Raw genomic sequence first — 8,782 nt, 5'->3', positions numbered from 1 at the left:
AAGTTCTTAATCACATAATTCATGTTCATTATAAACTCATATTTCACCTTTTAAATCATGTTCATGAACCATTTTCCATTCCAAAACAATATCCATGATTCATTTTTACATCAAAGCCGTATCCATTTTTAAATCAAGTTATGTTCATTAACCATTACAAAAGCCATACATGTGGAATCCAATTACATAAACCATTAGAAATTCACATTTTCATTTATAAAACATCAATCAATTTCAATTTCCATTCATCTTTCAATATTCACCAATCAACCATACATAACCATACATACCTCTACATTCCAACTTTAAACAATGTCAACTTCAAAATTACAACAAAATTACAATAATTTCAATACGTAGTTTGAATTCCATAAACAATAAATAGACAATCTAAGTTCCATATGAAACCACAAATCCATTTGAAACTAGTCCATAACATACTCCATAGCTCCATGAAATCCCAATATCCAATTCAGTGCAAAGCACTCCAAAAATAGTTCAAGCATTACAAGAACTTCAAAGGCCAATGGTTCATAACCTGCACAATTGAAGAAAGCAAACATTTTGACCTGCATAAAAAACCCCAGCAGCAAGTGTACATCAGTATAACCACGATTCACATCAGCTAAAAACATCACCAAACAGCTTGCAAAGCATAGTCCAGTCATTCATAGTAGCTCCATATTTGTCACAGTTATTGCACACCACAAGCAACCGATGGTCCAATCCATTCCTGCCACACCAAAATTCTGTAATAGACACAGAACAATAATGCATAACAACAATCTTTAACACAATCAAACACACTTTATCCTCCAAATGGCTCATTTACCATGATTTATCTGCCAGAACTGCTTCTCCATGGCTTCCCAAATTCGAAGAACTTGACACTACCAACATGCTTCTCCGTCAAAGAATTGTCTTTTGGGGTTCTCGGGTGGATGATATGACTGCTGATCTTGTAAACAGTTATCTTTTGTTTTTGGATGTTGATGACCCTAAGAAAGACGTCAAGTTGTTTATAAATTCACATGGTGGTTTTGTTACTGGTGGAGTGGGAATTTATGATTCCATGAAGTTATGCAAAGTAGATGTGTCAACAATTTGCTTTGGACTTGTAGCATCCATGGGTACATTTCTCCTTGCTACAGGAACAAAAGGGGGAGATACTCTTAGGATGGATTGCAGTTGTAAAGGTGAGCTTGCACTTACTCACCAAGATTGTGCAGTGAAGTGGTTTAGTATCAAAGGAAATAAGACTTGTGATATGTGCAAGAAGGATGTCTGAAACCTTCCAGTAACACTCTTGAAAAATTCTAGTCCTCTAAATGTTGTTCGACATCCATTGAATGCATCACAACAGAGAGAAATAGCTAATTACAGAATCTGGTAGGATGTATCAATGCTTGTCTTAGTCATCACACTTGCATACATTTATTTTCTTGAGGAACTACTGGTTTCGGATTTGGGTCCACGTGCTTTCGCCATTTCTTTGCCTTTCTCATGCATCTTAGGTCTCCTTTCATCTTTAATCTCATCAAGAATGGTTAGCAAGAGTTACATATGGGCTTATGCATGCTTCCAGTTTGCATTTGTCATCCTGTTTACTCATGTTTTCTATTCAATACTTAATGTCACTGTGATATTCTCGGTTCTTCTTTCAACATTCACCGGATTCGGGATTTCAATCAGCGTGAATTCTCTCTTAATGGAATATATTAGATGGAAAATAAGTAGATAGATTCAATCTTCTAATCAAAATATTATTTCGAGACAGCAGCAGCAGCACAAGGAACATCAACAACAATAACTAACTCCAATTGAATCCCCAACCACCTCCTAACCATTTTCCTAATTGACTTCTACTCTTCTAATCAAATTTCATAATCCTCAATATTAACCTCTAACAAAATCTCCCATAACAGGAGGAACCATTGATAACTGAACGATTTTCCTCATAACTAGAACTGCTCTAGCCTTCAATCTCATTCACAAGAACCTCCCCCACCCTTATAACTGAACGCCCCACTTCAACACCAAAACCCGGCAAACCGAAACTCCTGCCTCTTCTAACCTTCTGCACCCTTCAACTGAAGCCATCACCTCCAACAAAAATAACATAACGAACATTACCCTCCAAGAACCCTCCACCACACCCTCTTCTAACAATTTCTTCAACAAACCTTATACACCCTCCAACTATTACAAAGAGAATCAAATCTTCAGCTAGAGAATTGGACTCTTCATCATCAACATGCAACAATTTTCAAATTCAATACAACATTTTCACTCGTCATCTCAATTTAATAATGAACACGTAGTTACGAATCAACAACAACGATGCAAATTGAAGAACAACAATGAACGCAAAAGAGAAGAGGATCAAAGATCAAATGCATCACCTGGAGTCTCCGATAAATCCGATAGGTTCCTCCTCCTTCAATCTCTCCACTACATGTGCAATCTAATCCAATTCGTTTTGGTGTCAAAATACCGTGGATCCATCGTTATTTTTGTTTTCGTCATGGAGAAAGAAATCGAGTTCGTTCGTTGAAATTCTCGACTGTTGGTGCAAAATCGAAGTGAATCCCAGCTTCTCATTGACGACGTGTTAATGGTGATGGTGTTGATTGACCTGCAAGCTGTTTTGTTTTGTTTCATCCATGATTTATCGTGTTTGATCTAAGTATTTCATTTCCTGAATGAACGTGAAGAGCGAGTTCTTGGTATTTCATGGAACGCGGATTAGAATTGGAAACGAGGGTGAAGCTAGCTTTGAGGCGTTGTGTTGAAAAACTTTTGTTTTGACCTGGCGGAAGCTCATGAGTGTTGAACCCGATTCTTGGGGTTTTATTGGAAGACGACCCAAGCAAACAATTCATGGTCATCCACACCTCCCCTCCAATTGATCACCCCATGGACCATGTGTTGGTGTAAGCCCTAGAGGTCAATATTTTTGGTACTTGTATCGAATTATTTATTAATTAATAAAAGGCTTTTTCATTATTATGTTTGATTAATAAAGTCCCTAGAATAGCTAGTCCGTTTAATGTATCAAGTATGACTTAATCATGAGATCACATTAAACATAAGGACATTATTCTTAAAGTATCCGTAGTCGAGCTTTATTGTGAAGTGGGATAACATTAAAGCATTAAGACTATTATGTTTGTAGATTGATGATCACATCTCATGGATCATGGATAAAGAGTTATCAAGTTTTAAACATAGGTATGAATATTAAGAGTAATATTTATACCGGATTGACCCGTTATGAGAATACTATATAGAAAGTTATGCAAAGTGTCATAAGTTATTCTCATGGTGATAATGGTGTATACCACTCTTCGACCTGAAACCACTATGGACCCTAGATGTAGAGTCGAGTGCTTTGTTGCTGATCCAACATTGTCCGTAACTGGATAACCATAAAGACAGTTGATGGGTACTCCACGAAGCATGCTGAGGGACATGAGTGACCTAGATGGAATTTGCCCATCCTGCGTAACAGGATAAATGTCTATGGGCCCAATATTGAACTGGACAAGGATGACACGGTCTATACCTTGTGTTCAATATAGACATAAGGGCAAAGGGGTAATTATACACATAATTATTATCACAGAAGGACTTGTCAGATCACATGACATTTTCGTGACTTGGGTAGCAGTGATGTGTTGCTAGATACCGCTCACTGTTTATTATGTTAAATGCGTGATTTAATATAATTGTCAACGTCACGAAAACCTACAAGGTCACACACAAAGGACGGATTGATGAGAGATAGAGTAACTAAGGAATACCGTAAGGTACGGTGCACTTAAGTGGAATACGAAATATGGTAAGGTACCAAATACTTAAGTGATTTTGGCATATTATAAGATATGGGCCAAAATACACTTAAGTGGGCTTTTTAGCTTGAAGCCCACACAAGTGGTTCTATAAATAGAACCCTTGGGTAGAAGCATTGCAACTCAGACTAACACTCAAGTGAAGACTTGGAATTTCGTTTCCCTCTCTCTCTCACTCAAAGCCTTCATTCGTACCAGCTAGCACTGAGATTGAAGGAACCCGTTCGTGTGGACTGAGTAGAGACATTGTCATCGTTCAACGTTCGTGATCGCTCTGTGGATTTGTATCCAAGGTTTTGATCGTTACAAGAGATCTGCACCAAAGGTTTGAATCGCCACAAGAGGTAACGATTCTATCACTAATCATGCCCATTCGTAAGGATCACTAAATGGAGAAATTTTTAAATTCCACTGCGCCTTGGATGGCAATTCTCCTTCACCATGTTCATTCCCTAACCCCCATTAGTCCATGATGATTATGGTTAATTTCTTTTAAGCTTGATTAATTTTTGTTAATTAGCATTGCCACTGATATTTCTTGTTAGGCTAAAATTAGGATTTTCTTGTTTTGTTGTTAATTAGAGATTGATGTAATTTTGTTGTTAATTAGATTAATGCATAGTTATAATCGATTAGGTAATTAGAATGTGATTAGGTTTAATCAATTTTTTTAATTAGATTTTGATCCCGATTTTTAGAATTAATTCCATTGTCAACCTTACCATGATTAGGATATTTGACCATTAGGGTTTTGTTTAATTCATTTTCATGATTTGGATTTATATGCTTAGGATACCATTGTCCTCTTGACTTCCAGTATTCTGATTGTTGAACCAACATCAAGTATCTCCTATCCATTCCACGATCCATGATTCACACCTCTTCTCCATTCTCTTCTCAATCTCATTCAATCTCTCTCCTTCATTCTTTCACACACACTTTTTCATAATAAACTCAAACATTCGATCTAACGTCAATTGCCTCTTTCAAAACCATTTTCATAACAAACGGAATGCAAAAATGAGGTGTACGTGCTTATACACAACATTCAAGTACTTGGGTTGTCGGTCGGACCTAGCTTGAGGACCTGACACTTGACTTACCGCTTTAAACATCTAATGATTCAAACAAGTTAGATCTAGGTGTTATGAGGGAGAAAAGGGGTACTTAGGATACCATTGTCCTCTTGACTTCCAAGTATTCTGATTGTTGGTCGTACTTAGTCAAGGGTGAGATACTTGAGAGGACAATGTTGGCACAATGCACGAGCAAGATGAGAAAAATGGAGATTAAGGTCAAAAGCTTGCAAAAATGAAGTTTTGCTTGGTGAGCTTAGTGTATGAATAGCTGAGGCTTTGTCCTATATTTATAGTGATCCTTGAGGGTTCAAAAAGCTTCAAATATCATAAAATAATTGTAGCTTGTACTGGTTTGCTTGCTTGGTTGGTTCTTGCACAAAACACCAAGTGGGAAGCATGTCAAAAGCATGGGGTGCATGAAGTGTTTTGTTGAGCTTTGTCTGAAGTGTAAGAGTTGACTTGAGGTTTAAAGTTGGCATGTCTCAGAACCAAAGCCATTTGGGAGCTCAATGGTACTTAATGTTGGGTTAAAGCCACTTTACACAAATGGAAGTGTAACCTTTATGCCAAAAATGGAATGATTCATTGTGTAACGACTTGGTTGCTTTGATAATGGCTCAAAAGTGTGCGTGATCTTCTGATCAGAGTGAGATTTAGAAGCAAGATAGCCTGCAAAGTAAGATTATGTAGCTTTGGCTCAAGGTTGCATGATGAACTTGCCATGAAAATGACCCAAAATTCAGATTTGGAGAGCCAACTTCATCTCTTAGAAACTCCTAGCTCAAATATGATAATTTCATGCTCTTGGAATTTTTGGAAATCTAAGACCATCCTATACAACTTTCATGTTGAGAGTTTTCCTTGAATCAATGTGGGTCATGGTGAAAAATGATGATCAGGTAGTCACTTTTTGAAGGCAGATTTGGTTGAAAATTTTTCTAAGTGTTTCAGTTTTATGATACCAACTTCATGGCTTCATAACTTGAAATCCTTGCATTTTTTATGAATCAATCATCAAGGACAAAGTTGAAGTATGAAATAATACCTTTAATTTGATCATTTGATAAAAGAAAATGGTGGCTTGGATCACAAGTTATGGCCTTGGAAAGTTGGGTACTTGAACATGTATTTTTTTTCATAACTTGGAAAAATTTACAAAACCAAATCTTGCCCTTTTTGTAAGTAACCTCCAATTTCTTATTTTATCTTGATCAAATGCATCCATCAACCATATTTCCATGATCCTTGAGTTGAGAAGTCCATGGTTGACCAAAAATGTCAAAAGTCAAACTTTGACTTTGTATCAGATGAATCCAATTCCTGCAATCTTTAATGAATGGGATCTCTTGGGCACATTAGATGATATGAATGAATCACTTATGATGTATTTGAAGTCTTTGAATCATACTTAAAGCTTTGGAATCATGCCTTAGCTAAAAAGTCAACCAGTTAACTTTGGGTCAAAACCCTAGTTGATGGTATCAAATGAACTTTGGCCTTGATGAATTTGAGATGTAATGATCTTGAACTTGATTCTTGTTGATGGAAGTCACTTGATCACTTTGTAAGGATGGGGAGTTTGAAATGTTAAGACTCATTCCAAGTCTTGATTGATCAATCTTTGAAAGCTCTTGGTGCAAAACCCTAGCTTAAGACAAACAAAGTAGAAAATCTTTTTGTGTTTTCATTAGGTTAGTAATGCAAAGATGCTAGATGTCATGAAAATGATACAAATGATGGTGGAATCTTAGGGTTGAAAATTAGGGTATGACAAATGTAAATGGATATTTTCAAAATAAAAAATGGTTTTTTGAATGAATGTGTGTACGTAACTTGTGCTTCAAGCTAGCATTCATTTCCTTCCACTCTTGGATTTATGAATATTTAATCTAGTACTTAGATAGATTTGAATTACCTTGCACTTTGAATGAGACTTGAATTGTAAGGCCTTGAAGTTGAATCCAAATCAAATAACCAATGGACTCGTGCAATGAACAAGCCCATAAAGACAGTAATCAGTCAAAATCTATATTTCATGTTAACCAAGTAAAACCATCCATACATATTCAATTCCAATGCCATGATGCAATTCACGTGATCCACAAGTACCAGTAAGTCCCACACAGCTTTCGTTGTCACCGAATTAGCGATCTTCTTAAACACATTCGCATCCATACATTGATGGATGTATAATAGAGATTTATAATCTTTCTTACTCAACTCTCTATACATGTTCCTTTGTGCTTCAGTTGCATCCTTTACAACTGTTGCATAACCATCATTGACTAAAGCAACAACATCTTGAGCACCAAACAACACACGTATCTGGATCATCTACCGATTATAGTTCTTTCCATAAAATACTGGAAGCTTCATATTCAAGCTACAGTTCATCTTTGATCTTGTGCAAGAATTCACTCAGATCTCACCTAACACTTGTGTTTCCCCATCCCTCATAATCAAGAGATGTGATTCTGTTATGATTCCGATTGTAAATTCAACGTGAATTCAAGAAATGAAACCAATCACACAGGCCTCACATTCACTCAATGTTTCCCTTGATGTTTCCTGTAGATCTGAATCATCATCAGAATCTAGATCAGAATCAGATTCACCCTCACAGTCAGATTCGCCTTTAGACTATTTTTCAGCCTCAAGACACTTTGAGACTCTGAATCATCTTCAGACCCAAAATATCCTTCGAAGGTAGATTCTTATTTTGAGTTTGAAATGTCTTCAGAAGTTAACTCAGGTGTTAACAATGTACCAGAGTTGGATTGAGACTTGTTCCAATCCTACACGAACTACAGAGCTCTGATTATAACTGTTCCCTAAAATCAACTGACCCATTAGTACTTTCTACCACGAACTACAAAGCTTTGATTTTCTCACTGCACTATGAGAATACATAGGCACGAGGGTTCGAATCCTTGGCGAGCACACTAATTATTAAACTTATTTTTTCTCTTTTATCATTTACAAGTAACCTTTAGATAGTAACACCCATCCGCACAAAGAACAATCAAAATGGTTCATGTTGAGTACAACAGATGTGAGGGGTGCTAATACCTTCCCCTGCATAACTGACTTCCTTACCCTTTCTCTTTCCTTGGGTTTTATCAATATTTTCTCTTTCCTTCGAAAATAAGTAAAGTTCAGTGTCAACTTTGTTGTATCTTCGAGTGTGCGATGCACTCAGGTATTTTTCGCAACGCGATAATGATCATAATGCATTAACACAACATACACCTCAACCTAATGTAGAGCAAAAACCATACATATCCAACTCTCCCAACTTAGACTATAACAATTCTCCCAATAGTCCCATTTTAACCCACCCATCCAAAAATCCACTAGGACCTTTAAACCCCACACATATCCTGAGGACTATCATTGTTCTCTTCTTCAAGATAACTATTCCACTTCTACAAGTAATACTCATTTTCTTATATCCCATTACATCTCATATGAAAATATATATAATAATCATAGACTATTTAGTTTGAAATTATCTACCATTCATGAAACTACCTCTTACAATGAGACTATTATTGATCTTAATTGGAGACACGTTATCTCCAATGAAATTCAGTCCCTAACCAATAATAACACTTGGACTTTAACAACTCTTCCCCCCAATAAAAAATCTATAGCTTTTAAATGGATTTTTAAATTAAAATTCCTTGGTAATGGGTCCATAGAAAGTATAAGGTTGATCTCAATGCTAAACGTTATAATCAAATTGCAGGCTTGGATTACCATTAAACTTTTAGTCCAGTCATTAAAATGATAACCATTAGGCTTACTATCTCCATTTCCGCTTCTAAAAACTTTTTTTTACATGAACTTGAT

The 8,782-nt window shown here is 36.3% G+C and overlaps 1 long non-coding RNA gene across 1 annotated transcript; it reads right to left on the bottom strand.

Annotated features, from left to right (window-relative positions):
- Positions 1-230: 230 nt before the first annotated feature.
- On the bottom strand, positions 231-2,952 carry LOC127083693 (uncharacterized). The gene is made up of 2 exons (XR_007788500.1): positions 2,403-2,952; positions 231-2,241 (listed from the first exon to the last, which is right to left on the bottom strand). It is a non-coding gene; the product is annotated as an uncharacterized LOC127083693 (long non-coding RNA).
- Positions 2,953-8,782: the final 5,830 nt, after the last annotated feature.

The sequence above is a fragment of the Lathyrus oleraceus genome, chromosome 5 (assembly GCF_024323335.1).
Source record: "Lathyrus oleraceus cultivar Zhongwan6 chromosome 5, CAAS_Psat_ZW6_1.0, whole genome shotgun sequence".
Classification (NCBI taxonomy): Eukaryota; Viridiplantae; Streptophyta; class Magnoliopsida; order Fabales; family Fabaceae; genus Lathyrus; species Lathyrus oleraceus.
This window is presented reverse-complemented; position numbering and strand designations above follow the sequence as displayed.